General features: G+C 41.6%; 1 protein-coding gene across 2 annotated transcripts in view; it reads right to left on the reverse strand.

Moving 5' to 3' along the window:
* The window catches only part of PACSIN2 (protein kinase C and casein kinase substrate in neurons 2), a 61,895-nt gene extending 54,299 nt beyond the window's left edge, over positions 1 to 7,596 (reverse strand). For both annotated transcript variants that reach the window (XM_082498676.1, XM_082498675.1), the window contains exon 1: positions 7,455 to 7,596. The gene's annotated coding sequence lies outside the window, so the exon portion shown is untranslated. The remainder of the gene's footprint in view (positions 1 to 7,454) is intronic.
* Positions 7,597 to 16,883: the final 9,287 nt, after the last annotated feature.

The raw sequence follows: 16,883 nt of genomic DNA on the forward strand, positions 1-16,883 counted from the left end.
CCTGAGGATATATCCAAAATTGCAAGAAAAGAAGGTAAGGAAGAAACAGAAGAACAGGAAGTTAATTCTAAATTTGCAAATATGTTTACCTATTCTGCAGGCAACATGAGTGGAGTACATCTCATTAAACATATTAAAAAAAAAATCTGCATCAAATCATCACATGTATTAAACCAAACGGCAGAACTTCTGGTATAATACAACTTCCAAATTCATTGTTAGGCCATGTATTGCGTTTGTGTGGCAAGGTTTTGGTAGCCAGGGGGCTACAGGGGTGGCTTCTGTGAGAAGCTGCTAGAAGTCTCCCCCATGGAGCCAATGCCAGCTGGCTCCAAGACAGACTCGCCTGGCCAGCGTATCAGCAATGGTGGTAGCAACTCTGTGATAACATAGTTAAGAAGGGGAGGTGGGCGTGGGAGGGGAGGAGGTGTGAACAACTGTGTGGCAGCAGCCAGAAGAGAGGAGTGAGAATGTGTGAGGGCAACAACTCTGCAGACACCAAGGTCAGTGAGGAAGGAGGGGGAGGAGGTGCTCCAGGCACTGGAGCAGAGATTCCCCTGCAGCCCATAGTGAACACCATGGTGAGGCAGGCTATACCCCTTCAGCCTGTGGAGATTAACGGTGGAGCAAATATCCACCTGCAGTCCATGGAGGGCCCCACACCAGAGTAGCACGAAGGAGGCTGCGATCATGTGGAAAACCCACACTGGTGCAGGCACAGAACCTGTGGCACCATGAACAGAGGAGCCCACACTGGAGCAGGTTTGCTGGCAGGACTTGTGACCCCATGGGGAACCCATGCTGGAGCAGTTCATGAAGAACTGCAGCCCGTGGGAAGGACTCACATTGGAAAAATTCATGGAGGACTGTCTCCTGTGGGAGGGACGCCATGCTGAAGCAGGGGAAGAGTGTGAGGAAGAAAGAGAAGCAGAGACAGCATGCGATGAACTGACCACAACCCCCCTTCCCCATCCCCCTGCGCCACTCAGGGCGGGAAGGTAGAGAAAACTGGGAGTGAAGATGAGCCTAGGAAGAAGGTGGGTGGGGTGGGGGTGGTGTTTTAAGATTTGGTTTTACTTCTCATTACCCTGTTTGGTAATAAATTAAATTAATTTTCCTGAGTCAAGTCTGTTTTACTCTTGATGGTAATTGGCAATCCCCATCCTTATCTCGACCCACGAGTCTTTTGTTGTATTTTCTCTCCCCTGTCCAGTTGAGGAGGGGGAAGTGATAGAGTGGCTTGGTGGGCACCTGGCATCCAGTCAAGGTCAACCCACCACAGATCATCAATGATACAGTAACTGTATACAACTTTTTTCACTTACCTTTCCATTTATGATTCTGTTTACTTAAGACAGCATGAAAGTTTGCTTTGGGAAATGGGACTAAGAATCACAGGTTACTGGGTTGATTATCCTTTATCCATATGTGCTGGTTGTTCCTACTTTCAATTGAACAAGCTTTCAAAAAAGACAAACACCCCAACTCAAAGCAAGAATGGCTCACAGCCCTAAAAGTTTCCTGGGCCAAAGTACCTGCTAGTAGAAAGTACTTGTCTTGGTGTAAACCAATGGAAACGCTAGTGGCTGAACATAATAGTGGACCAATACAAATAGCCAATGAAATGGCAATACTCCCAGCTGTGAGCATGAAAGTTTCTAAGAAATTTAATTGCCCAAGAGAGGAACAGCTCAATATATTTCTCATTGTATTTGAATGACAAAAGACTGACAGCATTCTTTTATATAAAGTTCTCTCCTAATACACAAAGATTAAAGAAAAGATGTTTAAAGGAAATGATTATCCAGTTTCAGTTCTTACACATAAAACAGACATAAAACCACGACAGTGCTCACATTTTCAAATGGAACCACCACCTCAAGCCAGCAAGAACTTGGGAATAATTCCCTTCAGTTAAGTTCACCCTAGAGTTTAACCAAGCTGTTCAATGGCTCCTTCAAGTTAAGAATAACTGTACGTTGACCAGATATGAGATTACTTAGATTGGTTAGATTATTTCAGTTAAATGACAAAAAAAAAAAAGTTTTGAAGCTTTTATCTGTAATTACTAAGGGACAGAGAGAACCTGAAGACTTTGGAAAAAAATGCTTAAAAAAATATGTTATTCAAGGACTGTGGAAGTAAGCATGCCTACAAGTTGGTGTTGTATACATGTGGTTCCATTAAATACAAAAAGTTGCTTTAACATACCTAGACCTGTTTGGTTTTGATTTATCAATTCTCCTTACAAGAAAGCAGCATTGTTCCACTCAGCAGTGATCCAGGTACCTGTCAATTTGCTAAGAAAGCCTCTATTAAGGGAGAGGAACAGAGGCATAAGTCAAACTAAAAAGATGTCCCATTTGTCTTATGACTGACTCATGGCAGGTCATTTATTGAAATCTGTACCTCACATTACCCCTTTTAAGAAGGACACATTAAACCTATTCACCCCGCACCCTTTATTTAAGTCAGAAATAAAAAAAAAACAAACAACCACCACATGAGCTTAAAAGAACAGTGAAGTATGGCTGTGCACCTGCTATTTAGAACAAATAAAATTCTTATTTCAATATTCACCTACTGTTACAATGCTAAGTAAGAAGTTATGTGCAAGTTGGTTTGGGAACCCAGAACCCTTGGCTATGCTTAGAAAGCAGAGTTTAAGATGCAGGCATGAGAATTCTGCTAACCCTTTCAGAGCTCAGTCAATACACACCTTTTACTGTTACAGTCACCAGCTGGCAATGCATCAGCTTGATATGTGGGGGAGATTAACTTATCATACATAAAAATGAGATTTGAGTCCTATTTGTGCTACTCACATACAAAGACACAATAATAATAACAACAAGACAGAGAGAATATCATACTTCTGCAAAAAAGACTTCACAATGAAGATCACCGGAATACCACAGTCATCCAGTTTTAATATTAGTAAACAACCCTACACTATTTTATAATCAAAAGCTAAGAGTTTGCAAGTACATCACAAGTCTGATACATAAATCACAACAGGCATTAGAAGATACTTAAAAAGCATACTTGTGAACTCCTCCGAGCTCACAGTGTCACCTAAAACCTGCATGGCACCCATTCTCAGGGCATCTACTATGTTGCATCTATAAGTTTATGTCAAAAGATTACATAAAACCCAGCCTTTTTCAGTAAAATGTATTAAAACAAATATTTAATAATATGGTTTGACAGACTATTCTTATCCTCACCATTTTTGTTGTTATATTGTAGTCTGATTTGTTATACACTGGTCTAGAGCATATAATAAGAGGCAAAGAAGTTTGTTTAAAATTTTTGGTCTGTAGATGCCTTGGAATGAATTCTTTAAGCAGAGTCCTACGCAAGCAAAAAGGGTTAATAACATACATTGGCCCCAAACCAAACACTGCAAGATACAGGTTTCCAACACTATCAAAATATTTACAACATGTTGTGTAAGCCAGAACAGTTTTAAAATATTTGCATATTCTAGAAAATTGAACTAAACCACATCACTTAGAGACATTTTCTTTTTGCTTCAGAGCTCATTACTGTGCAGTGTTACAATATCCATGCTAGCTCTATCCCTATTTACTAATTAGGGCTGGGTACCTTCTCAAATATTGACACATCCTGTCCACCAAGATTCACAGGACTCTACCGAGGCACACGGATTCACAGTGGCTCAAGCAGAACCACTCACACTCCAAGGAGCACACATCAAAGCAGATTCTAAACCAACACCATTAGAGAAATTTTGACCATTCCCTTGCCCCAAGCAAGGTACCTTGCAGGACAGCACATAAAGGAATAATATTCAAGTCTCTTGACAAATTTGATTGACTGTTGACTGGGAACCCCGGGATATAACAGCCTTTTTACTATCGACTTCAGGTTATTCTTTCCAACCCCAGTGAGCCAACTAGCCAGGTAACATTCGCATTAAGTACACCATTCTATTCAACCACAGACCCAGAATACTTAGCTCCGTTTATCTCAGTACAGTTACATCACTGTTATTTCCTGCTTTCTTCCTTTTCATGCCCTGAGAACAATTCATCATTACATTAAGTCAAGTAAAAAAAGGTTTAGTTGAAAGGAACAATGCCACTTCTTGAAGTTTTAGGGATTAAGACAGAATTTGAATTAAATCCCATGTTACAAAAAAAGTTGTTCATCTCACAGATTAGTCTTCAGTTCAAGCATTAGAGACTTCATTCCAGGTCTCAAGCAAGCAGTAAGTCATTAAATCTTAAAATTTCTTTTAAAAAGCAGAGAGCGCAAGAACCAACAAAATGCTACTCCAATGTATTAGTTTATGTGCATGTTTAAATAAATCCATTAAAAAAAACCCTTCGATTTGCATCTACCATTCTCCTGGCTGATTGTACAAGAAGATGCAGCTTTTTCCAGGACTTGCTACTCCCGCATTGAGACCACCGTCTCAGAAGCAGAAAGCTACCTTTTGGCTAGTTTGCATTACTTCCACAGATTCATACAAGCCCATGCAATTCTTGACTAGCAGCACCGCTACACATTTTATCCTTTGCCATTCCTGTGATAGGCACAGAAGTCTCTTGTCCTGCATTTACAGAATACCAATTCAAGTCATGGTAACCTTTAGGTTCATTTTAACAAGGCCAGGAAAGCACAGAATTGACATAAGGACATCTTTAAGTGAGCAGCTCACTCAGCTCTAGAGAAGGAAAAGGTACCCATACATTGTATAAACAGACCACGAGAACAAAACTTCTCATGCCTAACAATGAATCATCCAAACATGTCACCTGGTAAAAATAGCAGGTTCACAACATTGATTTTCAGACCAACATTCAAGTGCCCAAATACAACAAAAGAAAGCAGACATCTACCCATTAGAAAAATGTATTATCTAGGTATTTTCTGAAAGTGTTATTTACAGTCATAGATCAAAATGTTGCCCAGAATATCACTACACAGCCAGAAATCCATGTTACTATAATGGTATTTCAAATACTAAAGGAACAAAAAAGAAAAACTAGAAAAATAAATTAAACATACACTACAAAGTAAAATGAAGGTTTTGTTGAACCTATGAACATGAACCCATGGCAGTTTAAAAAAAAAGTTAAACACTTAAGACCATCCACAAAGACTCATACAGCTAACATCAAATCCAGCAATCACAAATGCCATCTAATTTGTCAGCTCGATATTAACTCCTGCATCTGCTTGCAGCACACCCTCTTCAAAACGAGAGAAAAAACATTAAAGAAAAAACAAATTCCAAAACAGTGTTGCCTATCAACCATTAGTAAACTATTTAATCGCTAACTACAATTGTGCTATGTATCTTCCTTTAACACAGATACTGTTGCTTGATGTGTGGTATGCAGTTTAATCCCCCAGGGCAGTTTTTAATGTTTATTCTAGTATGGCACTGCACAACACAGACCTTGAGCCTAAGAAACTGACTCAAGAACTGTAAACTATGCACGGAAGGGAGTTTGGAGCACTTGAACATGAAACAGCAGTCCCAAGGTTAACACTACAGAGGACAGGGTAGCACCTGCACTCCTCCCCTGCTTACCATACCTAAACTGTGGTATAGTATGATCAGAGATCTCTAAAATGATGATGCATTGTGCTAATTAGACATGCTCCGTGCACTAATACATGCTACTGTTTAAGCCAATTCAGTCATAATTGGCAGAACATAACTCTACTATCTTTGAAGACAAATTGCAAGTTTGACAATATGTAATTTCAAGCAGGTACAGGTATGAAAGAGCAAGCGCATTAGCCCTTGGTGCTAATAACCTTAATAGTTAAAAAAACAATTAAGAAGCTTTGCCCATCTGAAATACAGTTGGCAAACTGTTTTAGTTACCTCTCACCTTTAAGCAGAAATACAAGACTTCCCCCCACCGCCAGGAAAGCAATGAAGCAATGTTTTTATATTAGTCTCATCACAGACATATGAGAATGATCTTCTTGTTGCACTAAAACCAGAATGAAAACTCAGTTGCTTACATAATGCAGTCCTCACTATGACTATTACAATAATGCACTGTTAATGTTTTTGCCTTTTCAAAGTAGTGGAAAGGTTCTGTCTTTAGTGAAGGCCTGAAAAAACTCTGGAATTAAATCCAAATTAACAGAAGGCAGAAAATACCCCTGTAACAAGAGAAAACGGTCTTATGGCAACCTTTCAAGCGGTCTGTTATGAGGTTGTGGAGTGCAACAGAAGAAAACAAAAGTGTCTAGCACATCTGAAGGCTCATTTTTTACCCCAGTCTGGCTTACGTACAAATGATCAAACTTACTGAAATTGGTACATGAAATGTGAGCAGTGGTGTACTTGTTTTAAATTACCCTAACTGATCTACGGTTTTAATCAGGAATGGCTAGCAAGAAAACTGTACATTTAAAACTACAAATTACACCTAGTTTTCAAATGTTCAGTTTACAAGCGAAAGCATATGTCACTCGCACCTTTCTGGCTTCCTTTACTGCTAGGGCAAAAGGATGAAGGCTCAGAAGACTGAGTCTATCAGCTTCTGAGTCACTCCAACCAGAGACAGCCAAGCAGCTGGCAAAGATGGATACAGCAAGCCAGGCAGACACTATAGATACCCAGTCTTTCTCTAACCAGGTAGCCCTGATACACATAAAGAGACCTCTGTCTCTCACACAGACATTTCACTCTGGGAGACGAGGAGATTCTTTCCACAAGCCAAAAATGGGAAAGTCAAGAGAGAAGGTGGCAATGGCAAGACCAAGAAGCCTGACTTAGCTGTGTCATTACTGGTACCGAGGAGGCTCTGAGCCGTTTAAAACCCTACTCGCCCCCGTAGAAACACCTCCTCCCCCCAGGTCAGCATCATTACCTGTCATCACCCAGGACGCCGGGATTTCAAAGCCGGCAGGCAAAACCCAACAGCTCAATTTTAGGTCTTCCTCCTCGCCCTCTTTTCCTCCCTTCCCCTCCCAAACCCAAAGCCGTCACCACCACCGAGTGGGTCACTAAAGTTCCCCGAGCAGGGAGCTCTTCCCTCCTACAGGAACCGAGCCTCCCCACAGCCAGTGTCGTCATCCTTCGCAAGCCCCAGCCCTGCCCTTCCCCGCCAGGCGCCGTGCAAGGAGAACTTCACCTTCCCCGCGCCCGCCGGAGAAGAAGCCCCTACACCACCGCGGGGCTCGCGGGCTCGCACCGCCCCCACCCCCCCCACCCCCAGGCCCTCCCCCGCCACTCAACGGGGCCTTCACGGCACGACACGGGGCACGGGCAGCGCCGGCCCAGGAGCGACGGCGCAACCAAGCGCCCTCCCCGCGCCCGCCGGTGGGACCCCGCCGCCAGCCATTCCGCGCCTCCCCCCTCCCCTTTCAAAAAAAGGCTCCGACAGGGGTTTAAACCCCGGCCTTCGCCTCAAGCCTCTCCCTGAGGCTGGGGCCCAAGACGAAGGCGCCGCCCTCACCTGAAGTGCCGGGAACTGCCCGTCTCCTGCGCCCGCCGGCGGCGAAGGAGGAAGGGGACTGACAGAGACGACGAAAGAGCGCGGAGGAAAGCGAGAAAAGCCCCAGCGCCCCACTCGTCTCCCCGCCGCGCCGCCGCACCGACTGCCGCCCCCCGCGCCCGCCTGCGTCCGCCAATCGGAGGGGCGGGCGAAGCGGGAGGACGCCCGCCTCCCCCGTCCCTCCGATTGGCGGACGCCCAAGCGCCTCCCGATTGGGCGCGAGCGAAGAGCAAGCTCCCGCCTTGCCACCGCCCATTGGCTTTCCCCGACTGCCAATTAACGCCGCTTCCTAGTCTAGAGTTAGAAGGGGGCGGGGGGGGGCAAAGGTAGTTGGTGGGTACGTGTGCGCGCCTGTCCACCGGCCTGCGGCGCGAGCTCCCCAACGGCTGTCGGAAGCCGTTAGCCCTCGGTTTGGGGGGTGGGGGCAGCTCATGAGGGGAGTCCTTATGAGGGGGCTCTGGCCGCTGCGGCGCGCCGGGGTAGGCGTCTGCGCCCGGCGGTGCCAGCGGCTGTCACCCCGCGTCTGCCGGGCAGTCGGCCCGCCCCGACCTGCTCGCCGAGAGGGCAGCGGCTGTGTACGGATACATAGGCGCATATACGGGGTCGGAAACTGCTGACGGTAACCCTGCGGAACGTGGCAGGGCGCGACGTGGGGATAAAAAAAAAAAAAAAAAACCAAAAACAAACCAACCAAAAACATCGCGTCTGTGTCCCGTTTCCACGGCGGGGAACGGCGAACGAGCAGAAGATTTGGTTCCCCCGAAGCGGAATTTGACCGAGCCGATAGATCCCGAAAAGCGACAGGAACTTTTTAACGCCCGAAAGTGACGAAGTCTTTAATTTCCCTCCGGATCCCGCGGCCGCCCCGCCATGTAACGCAGTGCCCTCTAACACCACAATGCGGCAATGACGGTGCTGCATTTACTGCGCTGCTCCTCTGGCTCCTCTCCGTCAGCTGAAGCCGCATCTCGCTCGGGGAAACAGCGCAGGACTTCGCGGGCTTGTCTGCCAAGAACTGCCTTTCAGACGGAGGTGGCTCAAGGACAGAGCCACCTTTAAAATAACATTGCTGATTCGGTTAAACCCCCGTGCGCGGAGGTGCGCGACACTTGAACAGTATCACAGGCAGAACTGTTATTCCAGCCTTTGCCTATCTTTTAGGCTTATTTGCTTTACACAGTGGATTATTTCAAGTTCCAAGCAGCAGCCATCACGGTAACCTTATTTCGTCCCTTCAGCCCGTGCCTTCTCCTCCACCAGTTTCAGCATTTCCCTCCCATCTGCCCTCCTCATCACTGATCTGCCGCCAGCGTTGTCCCAGAGGACAGCCTGGTTTGAGAACAACGAGAGCTGCGGATCATTGGGTAGGGCTGCAAAACAGTCCTAAGAGTACTTTCCTCTTGGCCATGTTTCTTATGCAAGTCTGCATATAATCAGCATAGACGCCAAGTCTTCCTGTACTCTCTAAGTGCGTGACTCATTAACTTAAGGAGTTTTAAGTTCACTGGGAATTTAGATTAGCTCAGTAGGACCGTAAGACCATAGCACTGGGGTAAATTCTGAAGAAATGTCCTTAAAAAATTGATTTGAATTAATTGCAATTAACATTACTGTGAAATTTGGTCAGGTTGGTAAGCCTTCTAAGATTTAACATGATTTCTCTCTTCCCTAATCTTTTCTTCTCTCTCCTAGGTTGAAAGTTAAAAGTTCACATTTGAGAGGAGGAATCTTGAAGTTTATTGTTTCTTCTCTCGCTTCTGACCACAGATGCACTTTAGTTTTCCACAGTCTGTTTCATTAAATATGAGATCAAGCTTTGCATAAACCAGCTCTCTTTACAGGAGATTACAAGTGATATATATAATCATAAATACAGCTCTTTCTGTATGGACACGAATCAAGCTTCCGTTTTTGCCTAGAGCATTGTCAAAGCTGGAAATCCTCCCTGCAAGAACACTCAGACTTTCTTCAACCTCAACATCAAAACAGTCATTCATCTCTTTGTATGGTCAAATAATGCTCAAACTTGTTCAAAGATTGAAGAAACAGAACAGGAATTCAGTGCAAATCGTAGGCTCCCTGGTAGAACTAAGTTCGTATTGTGATGAAAGGGAATGCCGTTTCAGCAGAGGACAGAAGTTCAACCTGCAGCCGGTGGTGGACTGGCACAAAAAAACCCCCAGCTATTCCACACAAAGTTGATCGAATACCATGCTCTGTGCCCCAAAAATCACTTCACCATGCACAAAACCGGTATCAATCACATATATGTTACCGTCTGTGAAAACCAGGGCTCATATTCTTATATTAGGCCAGTACCGGGGAAATGACTGTAAATGGATCAAGAGGTGTATATTCAGGCCCCGGGTCTGGTTGCAAAAGCTATCAGTCTTTTAACAATGAGGGGCCTTATTCTTCAAATAAAGGCACTTCTGAGTGCCTTATTCTTCAAATCAGCTATTGCCATGCATGGACTTTGGTAGGCCTCTGTACTGGTTATACATTTTATATATACACTACATATATTTATTATTTTATATAGCACATTATAGTGTTTGTGTATATATACATTGTGTATATTTTATTACTATATTTATATACATATTTACTATACTTACATATATAATTTTACTATACTATAAAAAAAAACAACAAACATATCTATACACAGATAGGCACAGTAAATCTAGCCCTCGTGTCACAGTGCAAAAGCAGTGGCGTTGTTTTGGGAGTCCTCTTCATACGGAACTTGAGCTAGTTCTGCCTTCCAAGGGAATGAAGGGCGATCAGACATGACTTAATTAACACAACATTTTTGTACTAACAGCCGGATTCAGATTTTAACACAACTTGAGAAATAACAATCGTGTTTTCCAACTTTTCACTTAAACATCTTTATAAATCCATTAACATCTTTACAAATGCTATGAAACATCTTTATAAATGCTATGAAATTATAATTGTAAAGATAAAAGGTAAAGGCAGGGCTATTAATTTGAAAAAATAAATTTCACGAAAAGACAATTTATATGAACATTTTAATTTAATATTTAGAGGTTCCTCAAGGCACCACTTTAGGGAGCAATATTTTCAAGGTGCTGAATAGTCTCTTCTGGTTACATTTAGATGAAAAATGCTTAGACACCTTTGGAAACCAACAATACAATAACAGCTACCTGAATTTTAAAAATACATTTTTAATTGTAAACTTTTTGCCCCTTTTCCAAGCGTACCATTTGAAACAATTTGGAAGCAACACTATTAGAGTCATCTTAGTCTAATTTTTGGATCAATGCTATTGATCTTCCTGTGAATTACCTCTATATGCAAAAGCAGAATTTGTCTGCATTGGGGTTAAAACACATGCTGGTGCAGTAATTTGACTTCATTACATACAGTAACACAGTTTAATGTATGTATAAATATACAGACTTGAGGCCACATACACTGAATAAATACATATATGCACTTGAAAAACTGCTTGGGGAAATATACCTCAGTGGTTAATAAAGTATTATTTTTTTCCATTTATAAAATGTATATTGTCTTTATCCATATTCAAACATTAAGTTTTTCTTGTAGTGAATTAAAAGAGATTAGTGGTCTAATTATATGTATAGTGAATTAAACTTTAACATATTGATCATTTTGATTTTAGTGTTTTGATATTTTTCCCTAAATAGTAAAATTCAGTTGTTCTCTGAACATTTTGAGTTGTATTCAGTGTGACATCCTGCAAAAGATTATCTCAATCTTTTTTCTTAGAAGGAAGATTAACCATCTATACAGCCCCACTGGTAAGCATTTGATTTAGACTGCTAGGAACAGGACAGGAAGTTTCTGGGGGGAAAAAAAAAAAAAAAATCCTCTCTCATTTTAGATAAGTATCCCACGGTTATTTTTACTTTTAACACAATCTATTTTTAAATATGCTTCTCTTTTGCTGTCCTCAGAAATTCCATGTGTCCTTTTAAGCACTAACTCTTTCTCTCTAAAGAAAATTTGTCTCTTGGCTTCACTCAGTGCAAATTTTATTGGTGTTTCTTGACTCTCGCAATAACATTTTAGCATTCTGTTCAGAATGTTTATCTCTAAGAAACCCCAGGTGTTATATATTATTTACATTTTAAATCTAAATTTAAATCCTGAACCATATTTTGATTGCAAATGTAATGCCATTAGTGATTATATATGCCAACCAATGACAGAATTTTAGAATATTAAATTTAATTCCATGCAAATCAATCAATTTTACTATTTCATTGCCCAACTTTCACTAGGAAAGAACTTTTCATAGATAAAACATGTTCTTGACTTAAATATTCCTTATTATCTCCTTGTTTTTCACATTAATATTTTTAATTAGTGTTTCATATTGTCCAAACTTTTCTATTTCACAACAGTTGTCTATGATTATCTCAGATGTGAATGATATGCGTTTAACAGGTACAAACTTTGAGAATAATTAAGACATAGAAAGTCTTCTGTCAATAGTGACGATATCCCTATGTCATCCGAACAATTGGGAAAGTTCTGGCTGTGGACTGCTTCAAGCATGGAGAGTTTCTTAAAGTTTGCCTAAGCTTTGATGGCAGCTTAAAATAAGTGGGAAAAAAATACAGTCTAGCACAAACAACTTCCTACTATTCAGTAAAAACAATCAGTTTTTCCAAGATACTCACTTATGTTCCTATTTCCTCTTAATAATCAAAAATCTAACAAAATTGTGGCTAAAGTCAGCTTTGCACAGGCATTTTGTTTGTTTTTGTTAAGGAGCCCTACAGGTTAGCATAACTAGCTATGGACACCAGTATTATATTTTGATACCTATGCACCAGCTGGCACAGAGTGTTCCCACTGTCCTGAAGGCATGACTGAGTTATTTTATAGAGCAGGCACAAAATTTAAGTTGCCTTCTGTTTTTTCCACCTAAGTAAACTAAACAGTAACTACTTCAGAAACAGCACTAGTTTATAATGATAGAGTAAAGCCTTTCCTTTACTACAGATAAATGAACTCTGCCTGACATGTTCAGCTGCTGAAATGCAGGACTATATATCTTCTGTGAAATGTCTATTGTTTTGATAAGTTTATAGCAGGAAGTGAATTGGGAGACAGAGGCATTTTAGGCAGAAGTTCTATTGTAAAGCCTACAGCAACAAAGTAGCATTAGGGATAATACTGTTTCTTTTATTCTAATTAAGTTCCTAAAGCCATATAAAGAAGCTATTCTGTGGGAATCTTATTAATTCCTTCCATGTCAAAGAATTAATAGGGAGAAAGGTTAGTGCCCAGGAAGCAAGGCCCACTATTCAATTCTAGCAATAAGCTCCTTCTACACTGATGTCATTATAACAATTCCCATAGCTGTTTAGAGCTTGTCTATTTAATTCTTCATACAATACTGTCGTTATGCCAGTGATCACTTGAGCATATGAAGACTAGTATTTTAGGACTGAAGCGCACATTTATTTTAGCTCTGCCTGGCAAGTTATTACACTAGCCAAAGTCAGAACTTTTGAGAACTGTTATTTCTGATTTATTTTGCTCCACTGAAAGCCAAAACAGTTTCTTTATCCTACAGTTAAATACATTTGGAGGATGTTTGGCCCAGGGCCATGGTTAGTTACTCAGAACTAAGAGCTTGTCTGCTTGCAGTCACTAAGTTTTAAGCCTACTTAAGCCCTCTCAGTCAGAGGTAAAACAGCCTTTAACCTTTTGGAGAATTAGGCTCTGGAAAAACAAGCTACCTTACCTTTGAATGACATCATCCACACAACGTTTAACATCATTTATTATACATGTTAGCATCGCACCTTTAGTCAGTTCCCCTTAACTCCTATAGTAGACACATGCTCCAAGCAGTGTACACACCTCTAATCACCTCAGTTCCAGCTGATAGCAGTGCATGCCCCAGGCTGTTATCAGTTTGTACACCACTTAGTACCATTAGTTCTGTCCTACTACATCAATAGATTCAGTTAAGGACAAAGAAGTGAAAGGTTTAAAATCTTATCCCTGAGTAGGCAATTAAAAGTTTTCATTTCCAGTTTCTCTTCCTCCTTACCAGATATTCACCTTTATCTGTCAAGGCCATGTACAAACAAGCATCTCGCAGCGTGATATCCACATACTACCCTCCTTGCCCTCCCCCAGAACCATTAGCTATGACTGCTTTTGTTTTCTTGTCATCCTTCTGTTTCTGAGTCTGCAGACAAGCTGCTTCATGCACAGAGCAAACTCTCATTCCAGCTAACACAGAACATGACCCTTTCCTTATTCAAATTCTTTGAAAGTAGCATTGTATTTTACAAAAGGTCTTGCGCAGAAAAATAATTACAAAGCAGTGGATGTTCCTAATTTTGAGTTTCTCAACAACATTTCACTTATGTACATGAGGCTGCAAGTTCTTCATAGAAAAGGAAGACTTCCTGCTCGCTTACAGTTTTTTTGGGGGTTTGTTTGTTACTGCTAATCAGAAAGCCAATCATAGTCATCTAGAATTTCATGTTATTTCAGTTTTGTTCCTTAAAACTCCCTTTGCATACATAGGTTTTTCATGTATTAGAAGTGAAAATAACTTCAACCTCTGCAAAAAAACTGTTGGAAAAGGAAATGAAGAGAAAGCACCCTGATGTATCTAATCACTAGTCTATTGTTTTTAAAAAGAAAGTGGAACGGGATCAGGAAGAGAGGGTCACTGTATCTGCCATCTCTTTGACTGCTTGCTCTTTGAAGAAGAACATTGTATTACTGAATTCATGTTTGGGTCAGCAGGATAAATTACTAGCAATACATTGGTTGGAGATTTAACTGTGTAAAATGTGACATCAACATTTGAAATCTGAATTCTAGTTCTGAGATTAAGTACTACGTAGCAAAAGATTCATAGAATTAGTGAGGTTGGAAGGGACCTTTAAGATCATCAAGTCCAACCATTAACCCAGCCTGATAAAAACACCACCACTTCTAAACCATGTCCCTAAGCACCTCATCTACCCTTTTCTTAAACACCTCCAGGGATGGTGAATCCACCACCTCCCTGGGCAGCCTATTCAATGTTTAATAACCCTTTCAGTGAAAAAATGCTTCCTAATATCCAATCTAAACCTGCCCTGACATAACTTGAACCCGTTTCCTCTTGTCCTATCACTTGTCACCAGGGAGAAGAGGTCAGCTCCCATCTCTCTAAAACCTCCTTTCAGGTAGTTGTAGAGGGTGATAAGGTCTCCCCTCAGCCTCCTCTTCTCCAGGCTAAACAACCCCAGATCCCTCAGTCGTTCCTCATAAGGTTTGTCCTCCAGACCCTTCACCAGCTTTGTAGCCCTTCTCTGGATACGCTCCAACACCTCAGTGTCCTTCTTGTAGTGAGGGGCCCAAAACTGAACACAGTACTCGAGGCGAGGCCTCACCAGTGCCGAGTACAGGGGGATGATTACTTCCCTAGTCCGGCTCACCACACTATTCCTGATGCAGGCCAGGATGGTGTTGGCCTTCTTGGCTGCCTGGGCACACTGCTGGCTCATGCTCAGCCGGCTGTCCACCAACACCCCCAGGTCCTTTTCTGCCAGGCAGCTTTCGAGCCACTCCGCCCCCAGTCTGTAGCGCTGCATGGGGTTGTTGTGACCCAAGTGCAGGACCCGACACTTGGCCTTGTTGAACCTCATACCATTGGCCTCAGCCCATCTGTCCAGCCTGTCCAGATCCCTCTGCAGAGCCAATCTACCCTCAAGCAGATCAACACACCCCCTATCAAAGCTTTTTTCTTTTTTTTTTTTTCCCCAATTAGTAATACTTTAATGTTTTGATTTTGAGGTATTTGATTTTGAGGTATTAATGACAATTTTCTAGATATTTTACAGAGATATTTCATCCTCAAGTGTTCGAAATATGCTTTCCCAATACTACAGTGGCCAGAGAGGAGGGTTTGCTTGTTCCAAATTGATAGCTCTGCTACAAAAATGTTTTCCATATGAAATACTGCTCTGCAAATAATATACATGAATTAAATATATCTGCTACACACTAGGACAGAAATCTTTATTCTTTGAAAGCAATAGTAAGACTTTCACTGATTTAACATGACGACAATTTTTCAGAAGTCAGGACTGGAAGACATGCATTATTATACTGAGTAATACGAGTGCAAGCTCGTATGAGTTGACCCTTTCCAAGCCATTAGAAAACCCCCAAACAATTAAATAAAAATATTCAATATTACTAATGTTATAGGTAGTGCCATTCCTATTCTGTCTTGTCAATGTCTGTGTTCTACAGGCCCTGATTCAATTCACGACCTAGGCGTAAAGACATCATTGCCAAAACAGAGCACCACCTACAAACAAGCTTGGAAGAACAAGATTATTTAGATGCTACTGTCAGTTTTCCTTCACTGTAAAATTACAGGTAAAAAGTATCCCCTGGATTAAGTCTCCAAAGCCTTCTACAGCAATAAATCCTAATAACCCAGACACGGTTTTGCTTTCACATTAAGCCTTCTGAAAAGAGAGATGGAAAATCACTGTACCTCAGTTAGCATGTTATGGCTTCTATATACAACAGTGTGAAGTTGGCTTTTTTACCAGAATCTGCATTTCTCAATACACCTCTTCCCTATAAAGTCCCACCAGTGTAGGCTGCATGAACAGGAAAGAAGATAAAGGGAGAAGTAATCATTCTCTTGGAGCCATCCTTGCTAGTGATACTGTCATGATAGAATAAGACTACGGCAACATCCTTTGTCCAAGCTACTAAAGAAATGCATTACAAGCAGTGGAAATGAAAGTGAGAGAAAGCTCCATTTTCCTTCTATCAGAGTATCCCTGTTGCGTTGCCTGTCTGTCTAAGAAATATAGCCATACTACAAAATACTGTTTACTACAGTCTCATAGTTCCTGAGGCTGTCGCTACTTCCTACTTTACCCTCAACAGGCAGCTGGAGGTAAAGCCGGAAACATCTGCCCACTAAATATCACATCTTTAAAACAACACTTAATATCTGACCACACATCTACTTAAGAGTAGCTTACCTATCAAGGTTCAAATATACAAGCAAGACTCACACTTAGGAACTAAAAAAACCCAAACCAACAAACCAAACACAACACCTCAACCCCAAAAACTATGAGACCTGGAATTTAGATGAGCTTTACTATCCTGCAGTAATCATCTTTTCTTAGCCTTATTTCAAGAGCCAACTTCCATATGCTTTTTGTAAACGCCAGTCTGTAGATTCAAGTCTGATGACTAGAGAATCAGATGGATTTTGATCTTTAATGGAATATACAAGAGTAATCAAGATGAGGATTACGCTTGGAGTGACTCATTCAGTCTACATATTTCATTCTTTACTGCAAGGATGAATCCCAGATCATGTGTAAGGATGTTGGT

Source organism: Vanellus vanellus (assembly GCF_965231255.1).
Source record: "Vanellus vanellus genome assembly, chromosome: 1".
NCBI classification, from domain to species: domain Eukaryota; kingdom Metazoa; phylum Chordata; class Aves; order Charadriiformes; family Charadriidae; genus Vanellus; species Vanellus vanellus.